The following is a 19,883-nucleotide window of genomic DNA, read 5'->3' as shown; positions in this document are numbered from 1 at the left end:
AAGATGTGAAGATTTCTTTATCACTCAAAGCGTTGTGAATGTTTGGACTTTTCTGCCACACAAAGCAACAGATTTCTCGGTCGTTAAGTGTAATCAGGGCATGATTTAATCAAACTTTAATGTAATTGGGATGAAAGGCTATATGGAGTTTGTTAGCGTTTGAAGAAATATGTAATATTAGATGCAGTTGAATTGAAAAGGGCTGCAAGCTGAAATGGCAAATTGAACCGTTCCTTCATCTTAGGCACCGATGATTAAATGTGTTCACTGTGGTCATCGCCTATGTTTTTGTCCCTTTATTCTTCACAGTCTCTCTCTGCACCTGCTTGTTACTGATGCCTATATTTGTGTCATTGGCAATTTATATTCGTGGCCTTCTAAACTTCATCTAAGATATTAGTCACTACAGTAAATAGTTGAGATCCTTGTGGGACACCGGAAGTCACAGCCTGCCAATCGTTATCGTTATCCATTGCCTCTGCCCTCTGGCATCTTTCCACTAATCCTTAGCCAAAGTAAAATTGTCTTCAATTACATTAATATGAAACTTAATTTGCACACTCTTATGCACGACTTGATCAGATGTCCCCTGGATGTTGATACACATAGAAATCATAGACGTTCCTCTGTAAAACACTTGAATAATAACTTCAAAACATTACATGCAATTCTTCAGGCAGCACTTGCCCTTTAAAAAACAATGTTGGCTTTCTCTGATCAGCTGAAATATTTCAATATGTTCACATGCACTTTTTATCATAGTGACCTGTCGTAACTTCCCAACCAGAAAACTTGGTCCAGCTGAACTAAAATTCCCTGTTCCCTGCTGATCAATTTCTTAAACGGTTGATCGAAATGCAAGATTTTCTAAACTTAAGGAGTGGTAGCCAAGTGTACAGAATTGTAGAAGTTTCTAGTTAAAAAGACCTGTAGCGTTTGACTATATACTTTAGTATCCGGAAATAAAACAATCTGGTCCTGAAAATTTGTAAGTGCTTTGTACCATTAATTTATCCAATACTATTCTCCTGCTGACGTGAACTTTGTGGAGCCTTTTGTTTCTGATTTACTATTAATTTCCGCAGGATGCCTCGCCTGGTGACCTCTCCCCTCAATTCAAATACGACAGGAATGCAATTATAATGAATAGTAAAAAAAAAGAACTGTTGATGCTGGAAATCCACAACAAAAATAAGAATAAAAATACCTAGAAAAATTCAGCAGGTCTTATAGAATAATTCAAATTTATTCAGATGGCGTCATTGTCAGATGCAACTTTCCTCACATCGCTTCTGGCTATTCCATTCTTAGAAACATGGAACATCAGAGCAGGTGTAGGTCATTTAGCCCGAATACAATGTTCCGCAATTGAATCTCATTATGGTGATGCTTTACCGAAAATCTGTACTCTATTGCTCTCCCCAGGTTTCTTAACACGTTGAACGTCCATAAATCTGCCTATTTCCGTCTTGACTACATTCGGTGATCTGGCCAACACAGCCATATGTAGAATGGATTGCCATATGTCTACCTGAAACTGAGTGAAAAAGATTTTCCTCATTGCAGTCCCAAATGCGTAACCCGTTACCTCAGATTGTGGCCACATTATTTGGAGCCACCAATAAAGGAAACATCATCACTGCATTATGTATGTCCATCCCTGTCAGAATGCTATTCATTCAATGAGACCCCCTCCCATTCACCTAAACTCCAGCAAATACAGGCTTAAGCAGCCCTATTTCTCTTCATGCGGCAATCCTGCCATCCCAGGAACCATTCTGCTGAACATTCTTTGCACTCCCTATGTGGAAATGCATAATTCCCTAGGGAGGGAGAACAAAACTGCGCACAATACTCCACGTGTGGTCTCTCCAAGCGCCACTAATGCTGCAGGAAGCCATCCAAACTCCTCTCATCAAGTCCTCACGCAATGAATTTTAAACCACCAATTCCAAATGTTCTCCCTTAACTCTTCTACTATTTGCAAATCATTATCAAAGCTTTAATGGTTATTCTGGTATTCTGTCCAAGTTTCTTTAAATATTGTCCTTTTGTGATCCTTCCTTTTTGACCTGTCAGCATTTTTTGCTCTTTGTATCGTTCCCATGAAGCTGGATCTGTGCTTATGCATTTATTTACTCATTTATTTTATTTTAATGCCATGGTTTTCTTGACTCCTAGTTGCCCGTGAATGTCTTTTTGGCAAGTGGAAGTATTGCATGTTTGTATATAAGTTGGTCCCAGCACCTAGTTAAATTATCTTTCAGCAACACTTCAATATTGTTTGTCCTCCTCATTCACAGCTTGGTACCCTCATGTTTGCCAGAGAGGAAATATTCTCAAACAAATCAAGAATCTCGCCACTCCTCTTGCATGTGATGGTCTGCGTAACCCATACGTCATGGAGGATGCATTGAAAAATATGTAAGTAAGGCTAATATAAAATTAATAACTAGTACACAATTGGTATCCAGGGTACGGGAATGGATCTCAGGAAGGAATGCTCAGAAAAAAATAATGAAATTTAAAGGGATAAAATAACAACGTGTATTTTTTTAATAACGTGAACAATTGGCTTCAGAATAATACATATTAAGCTGAAAATTAAGAAGAAGCTGATCACAATAAAGCACCATGGCAAAAGGCACCTTTCAACAAAATTGAAAGTAAAGTGAAAGGTAATCACAAAGTGCAATGAAGAGAAAGAAGAATACAACAAAGAGGAACTGGTAGCGTTTAGAATTAAAGTAAGGATTAAAAGTTAGGGAGGCAAAGTGGAACTATGAGAATTAATTTTCGTCTTACATAACAAGAAACACTAAAGCATACCATAGGGAAACTAATATCAAAAAGGATGCAGCATTATAGAAAGGAATGTGATTTAACTGGAGTGGTTGCAGAAGAGATCACCAGGATGTTGCCTAGGATGAAACATTTAAGTTATGAAGGGAGGTTGTAAAGATTCGGTTAGTTTTCTTTGGAGCAGAGAAGGCTGAGGGGCGACCTGATCGAGGTGTACAAGATTATGAGGAGCATGGACAGGGTGGAGAATTAACAGCTTTTCCCCTTATTTGGAGGGCCAGTCACGAGGGAACACAAGTTCAACGTGAGGGGCAGGAGGTTCAGGGGGGATATGAGGAATAAAGTTTTTAGCCGGAGGGTAGAGATGGTCTGGAATGGACGACCTGGGAGGGTGGCGAAGGCCGGTTGTCACACATCCAATCTAAACACCTGAATGAGCACTTGGCACATGAGAACATTCAAGGCTATTACCAAGTGCTGGTAAAGGGGATTAGGTAGGTATGTCAGGTGTTTCTCACATGTTGGTTGCGGACTCGATTAAATTATCGAAGGGCCTCTTATGCGCTGCATGATTCTGTGATTAATTCAGGTTCATTAACCGGCGGACAGTGTATCTCAATTTATGAGCTGAGAAACAACAGATACTTATTTCCCCTAACGTTTAGAAATCAACGTGACAATACACATTTACAATCACAACATTTTCCTCATTCTCCCTTGTGGAGGAGTCAAAACCCCACAGACCAGATATCCCTCTCTTTCTGTCTCATTCATATTGATTGGGGTGTTTCCTTTTTAGTTGCTGCTCTATCTCTGCCCCTCTCACATATATGTGCCAACGTTCCAAATTAAGACGGCTCCTGTAACATTTTTTTTTTGTGCCAGACAATAACTTATTGTGTCATGTTATTCTTTGATCGATGTCACTGGCAAGGTCGGCATTTATTGCCCAACCCTAATCGCCTTTGAACCGAGTGGCATACAAGTCGTTTTCAGTGGGTAATTGAGAGCGAAACATTTTGTAGAAGACCTGAAGTCACATGCAGGCCAGGCCAAGTAAGGATGGCAGGTTTACTTTACTTAAGGGCATTAGTGGACCAGATGGATTTTTACGAAAACCGTATCAATGTCACCGTGGCTGAGACTAGCTCCCCAATTCCTGTTTATCAATTGAATGTAAATTTCACCAGCTGCCGCGGTGCAACTTGAGCCGTGGTCATCTAGATTACTAGGCTTCTGACGTTACCGCTATGCCACCGTGCTCCGCCCCTCCTCCCCCACAACCCTACCCAACCCCCACCCCCCCAAACCCCGCACGCTGCGTGAGCCAGCCTCAGCTGCTGCTTCCACAATTTTAAAACGAACTTTCATGCATGTGTCAAAGTGGCGTTGAGTCTTGCACGATATTGTTTTAAACCTGAGGGAAGTTAATGTTTGGATTATGCTGCAGTTCAGCTTCCCTTCCATGGCTCAGCAGAATTCCAGAACCCATTTCTTCCAATTCAATTTGAAGTGTATATATTCAAAGTTTATCTATACTTGCTAGCTGGGCAATCAAAACTGAGACACATCCACTGAGATTAAGACTATTAACCTAGTGGTAATTTTAGGAAAAATGACTTCACACAAGTTTTGTGAACTTTGGAATCATCCACCGCAAAGAATTGTCCATGTTCAGCCGCTATGCATATTTGGGGCTCATTTTGGTAGGTTTTTGGATAATAAGTCATATGAAGATACTGCAGGAAGTTAGTGTTAATGATATATCAGTATTATCACAATGTTGGGCTTTGCCACATCAGCGAGCCGAATGTCAAACCGCTCCTTCTATTTCTGATGTTTCTATCCCTGCGTTGTGCGTTGGTATTTAAATCTTCTTGGTCTTTTTTCCCTTATTTATAACAGTCTGTCCCGGTAACTGAAGCTGTTTTAGCCAACTTCCAAATTTATCTGAAACATTTGAATAATTTGTATGCAATTGCTGCAGACCTACTAATCAGAATTCCAAATCGAGAACACATTCCTGAGTGAATGCTGCGTCAGTGCCAGGTGAAATAACATGAACAACTCCATTCCAGAAACCATCACAATAATAGGATATTCACCAAAATTGTGCTGACAGGTCTAGATATTGTATAAAATCCACAGGAGGAATGAACTATCACTTTAGCTGGAATTGGGAACTTAACCTGTCAGAAATTAATAGCTTGTTCTGACAAGGATTCGGAAAAACAATATAAGTAAGAAAAGCCCAAAAATAATTGATTGGGGGTTGGGGGAACTAATATTCTGTCAGTGGGAATTTCATTTGAGTAAATGAACTGGAATAGAAAATTGTCGAACAACACAATAAATATTTTAGAAGTTTCAAAGTGATCAGGAGGAAAATATTCCCTAAAATAAAAACAAAATAGGCAGTAATGATACAGCCTGGTTCCAGAAATGAAACAGAACAATATTAAATTTAAAGCAAAATGCCTGCAGTAACTACAGAGACAATAAAGGAGAGAATGACGAAAAGGAAATCTCTCACTTTCTTTCTCTGATTTTCTTTTGTCATATTTATTATAAAGACAGATTTTCCTTTTATCCTCTGACGCAGGCCTGTCTCAAACATCATTCCCGAGCTCGATTTGTAATATTTCATTTGGTGGGACATGCATCTGCTCGGCTATCTATGCATGTTGGGTGGAATGTCTAAGCCCTAGAGAATCGGGACTAGGGACAGCAATTTATAAGTAAGATGTGACCAAATGTATTCACTCAAAGCGTTTTGAATCTTGCAGTTTATATGCCACAAAAAGCAGCAGATTGCTCTGTCGTTTAGTACAATCAGAAATGTTCTAATCAAACATGTTGATGCTTCTGGGATGAAAGGCTATATGGAGAGTTCAGCATTTGAAGACAATAAATTTACGAGATACAATTGAATTGAATAGGGCTGCAAGCTAAGATAACAAAATAAACTAACCTTGTGTCCATGGCTCATGTCCTGATGAACAGATGCGTTCAATATCTTTCTGGTCATCTTCTGTGCTTTCCCTCCCCGTCCAACCACCCTTATTTTCCACAGCCTGTCTCTGGAACTGAAGCGATTTTGTCAGTTTCCAAATTTCCTTCAGCATTTAAATAATTGGCAGCAATTGGTTCTTGCTGCAAACCGCATTTACACCTGGGATACGGGCTGTTCAACGAAGGGCGGATAAGAGACAGTTTAAACAACGCGAAGTGCATTCTTCAGCCCAACTGACATTGGAAGAAATTGGATGAAAATATGTGACCAAAGTCATGAAATGTTTAAATGCCCCACGGAAGGAATGAGTTCAGGCGTAATTTGAAGCAATACCAGCCAGATGTAGGAAGATGAAAATAATAATATTCGCAATATTAATAATAATAAATTATTCAAATAGATTGGGGAAATTGATATTAGCGATTGTGGTTGATTGGAGATGTCTGTACACTCTGGTGTCTCTCAGTCCCCTCTCTCTCTCAGGGAGATATCTGTACACTGATTGGTGTCTCTAAGTCCTCTCTCTCTCAGAGGAGATATCTGTACACTGACTGGTGTCTCTCAGTCCCTCTCTCTCTCAGGGAGATATCTGTACACTGACTGGTATCCCTCAGTCCCCTCTCTCTCTCTCTCTCTCTCTCAGGGAGATATCTCTGAGACTGAGACTGTACACAGTTTTTCACGTTTGCTCCCACCGCTGCTCTGTAAATGCAATCAGAATGAGTTACTACTCTACCCCCAATTGCTTTGCAATAAATGTTTCTCGCTGCTGGTTTGATTTACCTGGATGTTAACTTTCTGTGATTCAGGTACAAGGAGACCCTGTCCCCTCCGAATGCAAAACTTTCCCAGCTTCTCGCCGTGGAAATAGTTATCCTGCATGTTGCGTTTTCCCTGCCAAAGTGGATCGGTTGAGGGTGAAGTTCTCTCACTCTATTTTACCCTCCATTGCCACAGCCCCTCTCTCCCTGTGAATTTTAACAGAACTGGCCTTAAATGTTCCTTTGCAGCCCCCCAACCCCCCCCCACCCCCCCCAAACCCCCCCTCCCCCCTCCTGTGGCCTTCCACCTCACACAGTGAGAAACTCCAACGTTAGAGGTTTCGGCGACCGGCTGATTGTGGGATCTTACTGTGCTTGTGTGCACACTCTGAAGCTGGGTCATTTCGGGGAGATCGGTGAAGGATTTTGTGATGCCCCTGCTCCCTTTCCCCCCCCCACCTCCCACCCCCCTTCCACCTTCATTCCATCCTTGCTATCTGCTGGGTGTAATACTCGGTATTGTTTATTAAACCCCTCACTACGTCGAACCCCGAGTGTTCTCGTATTTCTTTCAAACATTCAACGGACAGTGAATCCTCTTTGCCCAAGAGTAGGGCTGGTGGAAGACCAGAAATATAATTCAAAGTCAGGACCGTGAGTGGCTTGGAGGGGAACTTCCAGGTGGTGGTGTTCCCCATGTGTGTGCTGCCCTTGTCCTTCTAGATGGTAGTGGTCGTGGGTTTGGAAGGTGCTGTCGAAGGAGCTTTGGTGAGTTCCTGTGTTGCATCTTGTAGATGGTACACACACTGTTGCTACTGTGCGTCGGTGGTGGAGGGAGTGAATGTTGAAGGTGGTGGATGGGGACTGAGTATTTACACAACACAAAACCTCAAACACTTGGAAAACACAAAAAAAGAAAGAAAAGTTACTTTCTTGAAACTCTCGCAGGCGGTCTGAAAGGTCCACTTCCACATGATCTGTGTAAACGATTCAGTTTTTAGCACATAGAGCCTCTAAGGGAGACTACTCCTCTCTGGAGCTTGATGCAACGCATCCACGCATGGAAATAAATTTCAATGCTTCTACCGAGAAAAGCTGGCTGGAAAATCAACTCTCCGACAGGCTCCGAACTGTAAGTACAGAGAACAGGCTTTCCAGCTGTCTCATCATTTGCAGAGGTTTCCTCAGAGAGCAGGATTTAAACCTCATGGGCTTTGCCTGTTAACTCGCTTTGCCCTCGCCCCGTCCAGCTTACCTCTGGCTGCTCCCTTTGTTTTGTGATTTTCCAACGTGAAATGAATAATTATTCGACGCCCCTCCCCTCACGTTTTGACAAATTTAAGCAGCACCGCCCTTTGTGTCTGTGTTTGGGGGGGACTGTACCTCCCTAGTGGCACATTCAGTAGATAGAGGGAGAGTCTCTTAGATCAGGCTGTTGAAAATGGAATTCTCTTACACACGTCCGTTCCTGCCTCTTTTTGTTTTTTTCTTCACCCCCACTCTGTTACTCTCTTTTAATTTCTATCTTTCCCTTTCTCCCTCCTGACTCTCTCGTTCTGCTTTTCTTCCTTATCTTTCTCTTTCCCTTAGCCTGGAATATATCTCACCCGTCTCTTCCGGTACAAGTATAATTTTGCGAAAACCAGCTTGTCTGTTTCCAGTTCAACTCTTAACTCTTCCAATCCAGGTTCCTGATTGCCGGCCGCGAGTTTTTAAAAATTTCCCTTACGAATTCTAAATGAGGCTCCTTTCAATGCGGTTCCTTTGCAGGCATTTGTAGGCTTAGAGCTGCTAAGATAATGACATTGCCTCAGCCCTGAACAGACAAACTCCTCTCTGAGATACTCTGCCTCTCCCTTTGAAAGCAAAGTTTGATCGTATCGCCCGTTCCATTGAAATCCACCTATCCTAACATTAAAACCCCTTCCACTGTCCCAATTTTATTAGTAACACAAACACCTTGCTTGGTGTCACCAAGCTAGGTGCAATATTTCACCCCCAATCTGCGAATAGTTCACTCAACAAAATGCAAATGTACACTTTTCCTTACTGTTTACATCACAAAACTCCTGTACATCAAAGCACCCAGACTTGTTGGCTTTAATCCAATTAAAGCACCCACACACTCACAACCACAGACGCAGACCATACTACAAGCCCAATTTAAAATAATTATCCATGACATGATATACGTGAATATATCTTCATGACAAGTCCAAGAGCTACAAAGTTACGCTGACCTCGTATCAGACATTCGTTTAGCTCAGATGGAGAACTGCCTCCATTTCTGGGGGTCAACACTTTAGGAGCAGGTGAAGAGAATGAGGAAAAAGATTCATGAGAATGGGTCCAAAATTTCCCATCTTCAGTGAGGAAGATCGATTGAAGTGTTTAGGAATGTTTTCCTTGGAGAAACGAAGGCTCAGTGCAGATTGGATAAATGTGTTGAAAATGATCAGGGAGTCTCTACAGAAGTAGAGCAGCGAGAAACCGATCGGGGATAATGGGGAACTGATTTGAAGCAATTAGCAAACAATGCAAAATGGAGATGAGGTGTTCGGTAGCCGAGGGGCGAGACACGGGAGAATAAGGCTAATTCCGTGACGATTTCCCCGTAAATTACGACATTGTAGGTTATCCTTCATGTCCCGCAGGGAGGACTCTGACTCTCCTTCTGCTACATTTACATCCGCTCCTCCAGCCATCACCTCTTGCCCGATGGTTCGCTGCTCATTGTCGTGTGACTATTGGGAGTTAGTGGATAAATATTCCATTCATGGACAGGAAACCCTCGGAGATGCCTCTGGGCTGTTCTCAGTTATTGTTTTTTCTTCATGAATTGAATCATTGATATAAGCGGATATTTCACCGCGTTCTTGACCTGCTCCCTGAAAATGGACTGAGTCACCCCGTATATAAATGTGTTTGTGCAACAACTGAAACTCACCAGCATAAACCCGACTTGTCTTACGATGTATTGAACGTTGTTGTAAGCTGCTCCTGTAATGTTGGAATATAAAAATTCTATAACATTGACTAACCACAGAAGTATGAAGCTGCCGGAAATGGTGAAGAGTAATCTGATAGACTTCCTTCTGCTCTCCATCTCTGGGTCACTCTGGCTCTCTCCCTCGCTCTGACCCCTGAGTCTCTTACGGACTTTATTGGCCACTAAAATGTGGCTGACGGTCAGAGCGTTGAACAACAGAATTAAAAAGAATGGGAGGGAGGGGTTGAAAATCGTATAAAACCACTTAAATCCCACCCATCCAATGTCAGTAAAATAGCTGGGCTTTGTAAAACAGCCCCAGGGGACATTGTTAATTATCACTCCAGGTTCATGTGTAAAGTAGAAGGGGGTGTTTATTAAACTTGACAGAATGTCAGTTGTTGCTGGAACCACAGCCGCAGTTTTCCCGGTGCAATATTTAGCTCTCAGCTTCTGTCAACAAATTGCCACAAATCGATCAAAGGAGAAAGTGATGGTGAGCCAGACAGAACAGCTTTTTGCAGCAGTTCTCAGGAGAGAGTTAAAACTACACACAGGGGTGATGTCCAGGAAAGACACTGGGAAATAATGATATTTGATCTGATAGAGAATGACCTCCGTTATAACGACCAGTAGGTCTGCTGTTGCCATAGCCATCAGGTATCGAGTGGTGCAGGTGGAGAGGCCACACTTTCCCCCGGACAGAATAACAATTGCCAGTAAATTAGCTGTAAGTTGGAGAAGGGGAACAAATGCAGAATATTACTGAAAACACGTTTCCCTGTCTGGCCCAGAGAGCAAGGACATGAGTTTAGCATCAGGTAAAACCCCTCGGACTGCACCACCTCCATCCCTGGTTCAGATACTCCCCACAGGATCAGAACACACTGGACAACATTCTCGTCTGGTATTGGACACTACTTGGCTGTGGATATTCCAGGATCAGAACACGTTCCCCCTCTGCCCTGGGACATTGAGAAGCTCTGAGATCCACATGTGCACACTTCCGATATATACCCTACTCTGGGACAAGTTCCACCATTGAGCCGAGGATCAGAGGCTGTCCAAAAAAACTGCCTCTCACCTGAAAGGGAATGGGTGTCTGCCAGGCAGAGCAAAATCACTAGGCAGGCATTGCAGCAGGTCCCCTTGCTCCATCCCCCTCCGAAACCGATTTTCCATTTCGGAAACAGCTGAAGGAGATGGTTTCTCACGGAAATGCACCAAAAGCCAAGTCCCTGGTACCAATCACGGCTCAGCTGAACAGGGGCGGGGGGGGAGATGAAAGATTGGGAGAATAATACTGATAGGGGATTCTGTCTTAAGTGGAACAAATAGACCTTTTTGCAGTTGGTGACTTAACAGCAGGATGGTGTGTCGCCTCCCTGGTGCTAGGGTCCAGGATGTCACTGAGTCTCTGCAGGACATTCAGAAGGGAGAGAGTGAACAGCTAGAGGTCATGGCACACATCACTGCCAATGACATAGGTAAAAAAGAGGGATTCAGCCCTGCAAGCAGAATAAGTGGAGCTAGGAATTAAATAAGAACGCAGGAACCCAATGTTAGCAATCTCAGGATTACTGCCAGTGTCACGTGCTAGCGAGATCAGGAATAGGAGAACACACTGGATGAATGTGTGGCTGGAGAGATGGTGCAGGATGCTTGATTCCTGATGCGTGGTGACCGATTATGGGGAAGTTGGGACTTGGGAACAGCTGCACCCCAGCAGGACCGGGACCAATATCCTCGCAGGTATATTCGCTATGACTGTGGGGGGAGGGTTTAAACTAGAGAGGCTGGGGGATGAGAGGCTGAGGGTGGGCGCAGACACAAGAGAGGGAAACAAAGGCAGGACTGAAAGACAAAAAAGTAATAAAAGCAAAAGCGCAAGGGGAGGAAACAAGGGCAAATAGGGTCAAAGTAAAAAAAAAGGTTTGTAAAAAGACAAGTCTAAAGGCCCTGTATCGAAATGGGTGGAACATTCATGATAAGGTCAATGAATTAACAGTGCAAACAGTTGTAAAGGGGTCCGATGTGATTGTGATTACGGAGACATGGCTGCAGGGTGACCAAGGCTGGGAACTGAATATCCAAGAGTACTGCCTCTTTAGGAATGGCAGGGAAAACCGGAAAAGGAGTTAGCTTGGGCTGGCTTGTTATGGGTGATTTCAGCATGATGGTGAATGAGGATATTGGCTCTGAAAACCCAGAGCTAGAATCTTTCCGGGTGGTGCTAAGCAGAAACAAAGAGCGGAAAAGATCAGTGGGAGTAGTCGATAGGCCTCCAAACAGTAGGGGAAGGGCAGGAGGCAAATAGAGACGCATGTAACAAGGTTGCTGCAGTAACCGTGGGTGAATTTAATTTACATATAGACTGGGCAAAACAAATTAACAATAATACTGCGTGCAAATGAATTCCTGAAGTGTGTACGAGATGTTTTCTTTACACCAATATGCCCAGGAAACAACTGGGGAGCAGGTGTTCCCCGGCTTGGTATTGTACAAAGAGAAGCGGTTGGTCAATCATTATTCTGCGGGTCCTGTAGGGAACAGTGACCATAACTTGATCGAATTCTTCATCGGGATTGGAAGTGAAGTGGACCAATTCGAAACTGGGTTCCTAAATCTGAACAGAGGAAACTAGGAAGGTATGAGGCGTGGGATGCCGAAGGAAGATTGGGGAAGATCTTTAAAGTCATGATGGGCAATTAAGGAGCAAATATATGCATTGCAACAGCTACACATTTCTCCCTGGCACAAAAAAAAACACAGCAGGAAAAGTGGCCAAACCAGTGCATACAAAATGTATTAAGGGTAGTATTAGATCCAAAGAGGAGCCATATAAAGTTGTTAGAAAAAAGTAGCATGCCTGAGGATTGGTAGCAGTTTAAAATACAGAAAAGGAGGACCAAGAGTTTGATTAAGAGAGGAAAAATAGAGTATGAGGGTAAACATGAAAGGAACATAAAAGAGGACTGTAAAAAGCTTCAATAAGTATGTAAGAAGAGAAAAAATTGGTGAAGACAAATGCAGGTCCCTTGCAGTCCGGAACAGGAGGATTTATAACAGAGAACTAGAAAATGGCAGAGCAATGAAACAACTTCCCCAGGAAGACACAAGTATCTTCCCAAAAATACTGGATAACCAAGGGTCTAGTGAGAAGGAGGAATTGAAAGGAATTAGTATGACTAAAGCAAGAGTGCTGGAGAAATGAATGGGAGTGAAAACCAATGAACCTCCAGGGCCTGATAATCTACATCCCACGGTACTTAAAGAGGGTTTCCTTCTCTCACTCCTGCTCTCTCTCTATTTTTCTCTCTTGTCCAGTCTCCTTATTTCTCTTTCCCTCTTGCCCAATCTCTCTCTCTTAGAAGCATAGAACCATAGAAAAGGTACAGCACAGGAGGAGTCCATTTGGCCCATCTTGTCCCTGCCAGCCCGAGGAGACCCAGGTGCTGTTTGTAATCCAACCTTCCTGCACCCGGCCCATAGCCCTGCAGCTTACCGCACTTAAGGTGCAGATCCAGGTACTTTTTAAAAGAGTTTACAGTTTCTGCCTCTGCCACCAACTTGGGCAGTGAATTCCAGATACTCACTACCCTCTGCGTAAAAAAAGCTCTTCCTTATGTTCCCCCTACACATTCTGCCACTTATCTTGAATCTATGTCCCCTGGTTCTAGAATTCTCCACCAAGGGAAACAATGTTATCCTGTCCGCTCTATCTATTCCCCTCATCATTTTGTACACCTCAATCAAGTCACAGTCAAAATGGGTTTATGAAAGGGAAATGATGTTTGACAAACCTACCGGAGTTTTTGAAGGGATAAATAGCAGAATTCATAAGGGATAACCAGTGGATGTGGTGTATTTGGATTTTCACACAGCTTTTGAGAAAGACCCACATAAGAGGATAATGTGCAAAGTTCAAGCACATGGGATGGGGGTAACATATTGAGATGGATTGAGAATTTGCTAGCAGACAGGGACCAGAGAGTAGGAATAATTGGGTCTTTTTCTGAGTGGCAGACAGTGTTCCGTGGGGTACCGCAGGGATCAATATTTGGGCCCCAGCTACTCACAATATTTATTAATTATTTGGTTGAGGGAGCCAAATGTGATCATTCCAAGTTTGCTGATATCACCAAACTAGGTGGGAACATGAGCGGTGAGGGGGATTTTAAAAGGATGCAAGGCAATTTAGACAAGTTGAGTGAGGGTAAATACATGGCCGGGGCTGCATAATGTCTTTAACAAAGCAGCCGCTACGATTTTACCTCTTCCTGCTACAAAAATAATTTCCAAGTGATGCGGCTGTAACACGAAACTCCAGTCAAATCGTCTCAGATTTTTGGGATGAAATATTAATAAAGAGGGTTAGAGGATTATTCGTCGGTATCAATAATAGTCTCTGCAGAGTTGTGAGATATGTAGATTTCAAAATGTTGTAGAGCCAACATCGAAGTCAATGTCTTTATTCCCACAGTTGGGAACATTTGCTGGCGAGGGTTCAGTCTCCAAGAATAGTAACTAACTGGCCCATTGTTCCCCATCTCATATCCCTGTCATAAAACTGCACCGACACCCACCTCACTTGCATCAACAGGCGATTTCAATGCCTTCCCCTAATTCAGCTCTGCTAAAACCGTTACAGTGCTCAGTCCAACCTCCACACTGTCAAAGGCTCCTTGACAACCCTTTGTCTGCACAATTTTCTGTACACTCTTTAACAAGCGAATCTGGGGATCCACTACAGTGCAGAGAACTGGAGCTAACTCCTGTTAGAATCCATTAATGTGTTTCGACTGCAAAATCTCTCCATCTGTTGAGCAACTGGTAAATAACTTTCTAATCATTGCCCCTTGATGTTCAATGGCATTACCATCACTGAATCCCCCACTATCAACATCCTGGGGGTTACCATTGACCAGAAACTGAACTGGACCAGCCATATAAATACTGTGGCTACAAGAGCAGGTCAGAGGCTAGGAATCCTGCAGAGACTAACTCACCTCCTGACTCCCTAAAGCCTGTCCACCATCTACAAGAAACCAGTCAGGAGTGTGATGGAATACTCCCCACTTGCCTGGATGTGTGCAGCTCCCTCAACACTCAAGAAGCTCGACACCGTCCAGGGCAGAGCTTCCCGCTTGATCGGCACCCCATCCACAAACGTCCACTCCCTCCACCACCGACACACAGTGGTAGCGGTGTGTGTACCAGCTACAAGATGCACTGCAGGAGCTCACCAAGCCTCCTCAGACAGCACCTTCCAAACCCACGACCACTACCATCTAGAAGGACAAGGGCAGCAGACACATGGGAACACCACCAACTGAAAGTTCCCTCCCAAGTCACTCACCATCCTGACTTGGAAATATATCAGCCATTCCTTCCCTGTCGCTGGGTCAAAATCCTGGAACTCCCTCCCTAACCGCACTGTGGGTGTACCTACACCACAAGGACTGTAGCGGTTCAAGAAGGCAGCTCACCCCCACCTTCTCAGGGCCAATGTGGAATGTTGATATATGATGGCCCTGCCAGCGATGCTCAGATCCCATGAATCAATAAAAACCCAGACTCCCTCGAATCCCTTCCTTCATAGAGTTTACCCTCACTGAGGTCTGATTAAACGTGAGGTGATATTCCACTGAATGCGAGAACGTGTTTATTCTGAAAGCCTGTGGATTGTAAACAGAGGTTTACTGACAGTTGAGGAAATTGAATCAAACTGCAGAGATAATATAAGACATTTCACTTAAGGTAATGCGGCCATTGACCGGCTATGTAGATAAAGGTGACCACTCGATCAGCAGGTAACGTGATCTGTCACTGATTGAAACCAGAGAGCAGCTCCCACACAGATTGACACGACTGCAAATGTCCTAGTCACTTACCTGGGACACTGACGATAGCGAGACTCACATAGAATGTTTTATCGAAAACGTCAAATGCTCCAAGCATTTTAACTTAGCAGTGATCTGTCCCTGAAAGCTGCAGGCAACCTCTGCACTAAACTCTGAAGTGACACATTCACAAAGCCCTTATTTATACCTTCTGGAATGTCTCCTTGGAGATAGTGAGATTGCAACACCCTTCTACTTAGTTTACTGAATACCTGGAAACAAACATATTAGAGCACCGAGTTAATTCCAGGTAGGAATAGAACATGTTTATCTCGGAGATTCTGTTATTAAAATCAAAATATAATCGTGAGTTTATCAGCCCTGTTCCACTGCACTGGTGGTTGTAGCTGCTCTCTTTAAACGTGGACATTCAGTTAAGTGATTAAATTATTAAAGTTGGCAATTTGTGGATATTTGTTGCTGAAGCCGAATAATCAAGTATCTGAAATCTTCCAAGTGTGCACATTGATACAAAAACACAAGGATACATGAAAAGATTGCACCACTTCAAACCAATCGAGACACTCCAGTTGATGCAGACCTTCCAAACAATATGGACCTTCAAACAGATGCAATCCTCTCACAATATGGACCTTCAAAACAATATGGACCTTCGAACAGATACAATCTTCTCACAATATGGACCTTCAAAACAACATGGACCTTCAAACAGATACATTCGTCTCACAGTATGGAACTTCAAAACAATATGGACCTTCAAACAGATACAATCGTCTCACAATATGGAACTTCAAAACAATATGGACCTTCAAACAGATACAATCGTCTCACAATATGGACCTTCAAAACAATATGGACCTTCAAACAAATACAATCTTCTCACAATGTGGACCTTCAAAACAATATGGACCTTCTAACAGATACAAACTTCTCATAATATGGACCTTCATCACAATATGGACCTTCAAAACAATATGGACCTTCAAACAGATACAATCTTCTCACAATATGGACCTTCAAAACAATATGGACCTTCTAACAGACACAGTCCCTCCAACCAGTATAGACTCACCAAACAATGCTGACCCTGCAAAGGGTACAGACTCTGCAATGCATTCAGAATCTACAACCCTTACAGACCCAGCAACTGATACAGGCCTTCCCAAAAATATTGACTTTTGTATTTTTAAAATCTATTCTTTGATGGGATGTGGGCCTTGCTGGTAAGGTCAGTATTTATTACCATAATTCTTTAACCTTTGCAAAAGAATAGCTCGCCAAGCGATTCCCGAGGGGCATTTCAGAGTTAAGCACGTTGACCTGGGTAAGGAGTCACGTGAAGGCCAGACCGTAGGACCGCAGTTTTACTTCCCGATAGGACATTTGTAAACTAGATGGGTTTTTACCACAATCAATGGTAGTTTCATGGTCACCATTACTGAGGCCAGATTTCAATTCCACAACATTTATAGATCGATTTACTGTGATTAACTGAATTCGTACACCAGTGGCTGCCATTTGAAACCGTGTCCCTAGAACATTACCCTGTCCGCCTGGATCACTAATCCAGTGACATGACCACTAGGCCAATGTCACCCCTTGCTGGATTTTTAGAGTTAGGAGCAACAGGCAGCCATTTTCTCCCTGGAGTTTGTTCTGTCATTCAGTATGTTCAGGGCTAATCTTGTACCTCAAATACATTTTGCCGCCCTATCCTCGTATTGTCTAATTCTCTTAGTGTCCAAATATCTATCGATGTCATCTCTGAACAAACTCAAGGATTGGCCATCCACATCTCTGGGGTAGAGAATTCCATAAATTCCCGGCCCTCTGAGTGAAGGCACTCACAGGATCACAGAACTGCTCCGGTTCAGAATGAGGCCATTCAGCCTCTCATGTCTGCACCAGCCCTCTGGCCATTTTAACTTAGTGCCAATCCCCGGCCTTTTCCCGTTGCGCTGCACATTGTTTCTGTTTAGATAATCATCCAATGCCCTCCTGAATGCCTCAATTGAACCTGCCTCCACCACACTTCCAGGCAGTGCATTCCCATCCCTAACCACTCGCTGGGTGAAAAAGTGTTTTTCTCACCTCACATGTGCTTATTTTGGGAAACACTTTAAACCTGGGCCCTCTGGTTCTCAATCAATTTCCAAGTGGGAACAGTTTCTCCCTATCTATTCTGCCCAGACACCTCATGATTTGGAAAACTTCTATCAAGTCTCCTCTTAGCCTTCTCCTCTCCAAGGAGAACAGTCCCAACTTCTCCGATCTTTCTTCATAACCAATCGGGCAATAATTGTTTGGGTTGGGGTTGTCCTGCTTTAAGTGTACAGGACATCCCTGGGAATGTTTTCCCATTGCCGGGTAGATGCCAGTGTTGCAGCTGTACTGGAACAGCTTGGCCAGAGGCGCAGAATGTTCTGGAGCTCAGGTCTTCAGCACAATTCTCAAAATATCGTCACAGTCCATAAGCTTTTCAGCATCCAGTCCCTGCAGCCTTGTCTTGATATCACGTGGCATGAATCAAATGGTCTGAAGTCTGGTCACCTGTGATGCTGGAGAATTCAGGGGGAGGCCCAGATGGATCAGTCACTCAGAACATTCAGCTCAAGGGTTTTGGAAATGTTTCATCCTTGCATTCTGCACTGATGTGCACAGCTCCTGCATCATTGAGGATGGGGACATTTCCTGAACCTCCTCAATCAGTGAGTTGGTTAATTTTTGAACCGTTATTCACCACTTGATATGGCAGGACTGAAGATCCTAGATCTGAGCCGTTGTTTCATGTGGAATTGCACAGCCCTGTCTATCACTTAGCGCTCGTGCTGTTTGATACGCAAGTGGTCCTGTGTTAGAGATTGACCAGGTTTGCACCTTATTTTTGGATATGTCTGTTGCTGCTCCTGGCATGCCCTCCTGCACTCTTCATTGAACCAAAATTGAACCCCTGGTGTTGGGATAATGGTAGAGTGAGGGATATGCCGGGCCATGAGGTGGTATTCGAGTCCAATTCTGCTGCTACTGATGGCCCACAGCACCTCATGGATGCCCCGTGTTGAGTTGCCAATGCTGTGGAAAATCCATACCGTTACGATGGTGGTAGCGCCACACAACAGGATGCAGGGTATCCTCAATGTGAAGACGGGACTTCTCCTGCTCAATGACTGTGAGGTGATCACTCCAACCAATACTGTCATGTGCAGATGTATCTGCGGCAGGCAGGTTGGAGACGATCAGGTCAAGTATGTTTTCCCCTCCCTATTGGTTCCCTCACCACCTGCCGCAGACCTTGTCTTTAGGACTCGGCCAGCTTGGTCTGTAATGGTGTTTCTGAGCCACTCTTGGTGATGGACATTGAAGTCCCCCCACCCAGAGAGCATTCTGCACCCTTACCACCCTCAGTGCTTCTTCCAAGTGATGTTCAACATGGAGGAAGTATTGATTCATCAGCTGAGGGAGGTTGGTACGTGGTCATCAGCAGGAGGTTTCCCTGTCAATGTTTGGCCTGAAGCCATGAGACTTCATGGGGTCCGGAGTCGATGTTGAGGATTCCCAGGGTAACTCCCTCCCGACTGTATCCCACTGTGTCACCAGCTCTACTGGGTCTGTCCTGCTGGTGGGACAGGACACACCCAGTTATAGTGATGGTGGAGTCAGGGACATTATCTGTAAGGCATAGTTGAAAAAGGATGACTATGTTGGGCTGGTGCTTCACTGGTCTGTGAGACAGCTCTCCCACTTAGCCCCCAGATGTTACTAGGGAGGACTATAAGGACTGGATTTGCTTTTATCATTTCCGATGCCTGGGTCGATGCATGGTGGTCTCTCCAGTTTCATTCCTTGTAGAATTTTTCATGGTTTTAAACAACTTAGTGCCGTTGCTGTGGCTCAGGGATCAGATAATGTCCCTCAGATACGGGCGTCAGGTTTCTTTACATAGACGGGATTAGTAAACAAGATGTCTGTTTATAAAAAATCGCCCTTGATTTCATGGTCATCTTTAAACTTTTATTTCCAGGTTTTTGATTAATTTAGTTTCCTTTCGAATTTGGGAGGAATCTGAACACGGGCATTACCCTGGCCTCTGGGTTACTGGTCCAGGGACAACCCCACTAAACCATTGCCTCAACAACCCCACCAGCCTCCGCACTCAAAGGATCACCCTCTGCCATTTCCACCAACTCCAGCATGATGACCACCACCAAACCCATCTTCCCTTCACCCCCATCCCCCAACCTGTCGACATTCCATAGGGACCGATCCCTCTGGGATACCCTGGTCCACTCCTCCATCACCTCCAACTCCTCATCCTCTTCCCAAAGCACCTTCCCATGCAAACAGGGAAGGTGCAACCCCTGCCCGTTTATCTCCTCCCTCCTCACCGTCCAAGGGCCCAAACACTCCTTTCAGCTGAAGCAGAATTTCATTTGCACCATCTTCAACTTGGTCCA

At 43.9% G+C, this 19,883-nt stretch overlaps 1 pseudogene; it reads right to left on the bottom strand.

Annotated features, from left to right (window-relative positions):
* Positions 1 to 9,394: 9,394 nt before the first annotated feature.
* Positions 9,395 to 15,526, bottom strand: LOC144673102 (putative G-protein coupled receptor 139; annotated as a pseudogene).
* Positions 15,527 to 19,883: the final 4,357 nt, after the last annotated feature.

The sequence above is a fragment of the Cetorhinus maximus genome, unplaced genomic scaffold, assembly GCF_964194155.1.
Source record: "Cetorhinus maximus unplaced genomic scaffold, sCetMax3.hap1.1 HAP1_SCAFFOLD_267, whole genome shotgun sequence".
Lineage (NCBI taxonomy): Eukaryota > Metazoa > Chordata > Chondrichthyes > Lamniformes > Cetorhinidae > Cetorhinus > Cetorhinus maximus.
This window is presented reverse-complemented; position numbering and strand designations above follow the sequence as displayed.